Here is a 1,291-nt window from a genome sequence, read left to right on the forward strand (position 1 = left end):
TCCAAGGGTCCATCAATGGATAAATGGATAAAGACGATGTGGTATATAGAATGGAATATTACTCAGCTATAAAAAAGAATAAAATCTTGCCACTTGCTACAACATAGATAGAGCTAGAAAGAACAGAAAGAAAATATGGATTTTAATTAATGATAGGATAAACATATTAATTTACTTTCTCTCCTATTACAAATTCATGATATTTAAAAAATATTTTTTAAAGAAGAGGAAAAGAGAAAGAGAATCAGGCATGTTAGAGGAAAACAAATGAGACGATTTGTAATCATGTTTTAAAAAAAAAGGATTCACGCTCTTACTAACAAAGACAATTTGAGGAGTTCTTATTAGATAGTGTATTCAGTCAGGGTTCTTCAAGGAAAGAGAACCAGCAGGATGTAGTGTGTGTGGGTGTGTGTGTGTGAATGAGTTAGAACTGTCTTATGAGATCATGGAGACTTCTAGTCGACAGGCTGGAAATCCAGGAGAACCAGTGGTATAATTTCAGTCTGAGAGTCAGAGGGCTGAGACCCAGGATAAGCCAATGCTTCAGTTTGGTCTAAAGGTAGGAAAACATTTGATATTCCAATGGGAAGATAGTCAAGCTTAAGAAGTTTCCTCTTATGTTTATTTCTGGCCCTCAGCTGTTAAGATGGGGTCAACTTACATTTGAGAGGGGAATCAGCTTTAATATCTAACCATTTCAGCATTAAACTCATCCAAAAGCACCCTCACAGAACCACTCTGAGAAGTTTGGCCAAATATCTGAGAACTCCATAGTCTTCTCAAGTTGACGTGTAAAATTAACCATGGTAGAAAGAAAGTAGGCAAACTGAGATGACTTATGGAACACATAAGGAAACCATAATTCAAAAACACATTTAGGAGAAGACTGCCAAGAAGGTGGAAGCAGTCTAGGTGACTTAGGGCCCCGGATTACATACTAAGGTAACAATGGAGGAGCTATAGTCAATGGATTTCTGTAGGCAGCAGCAGCTTTTGCTAGAAGATAAAGCAGAAAATACTAATGCCAGAACTAGGGATCAGAGTCTTACCAGACCTGCCGTTACTGACTCACAAAAGCAGATATTCTGGACACCCAGAGGGCACCAGGCTGGATGGCATAAATCACCTCCCTTGAGGATCATGGGAGTGAGGCAACAGTAGAGATCCTGGTGAACAAACTGAATCTGACACGAAGTGCTCATCTAGAAATCACCAAACTTTTGAGGAAAAAAAATCTCACAGTAAGAAGTATGTTCTAAACTTAAAAATATATATCATAATTATATTT

The sequence above is a fragment of the Suricata suricatta genome, chromosome 13 (assembly GCF_006229205.1).
Source record: "Suricata suricatta isolate VVHF042 chromosome 13, meerkat_22Aug2017_6uvM2_HiC, whole genome shotgun sequence".
Classification (NCBI taxonomy): Eukaryota; Metazoa; Chordata; class Mammalia; order Carnivora; family Herpestidae; genus Suricata; species Suricata suricatta.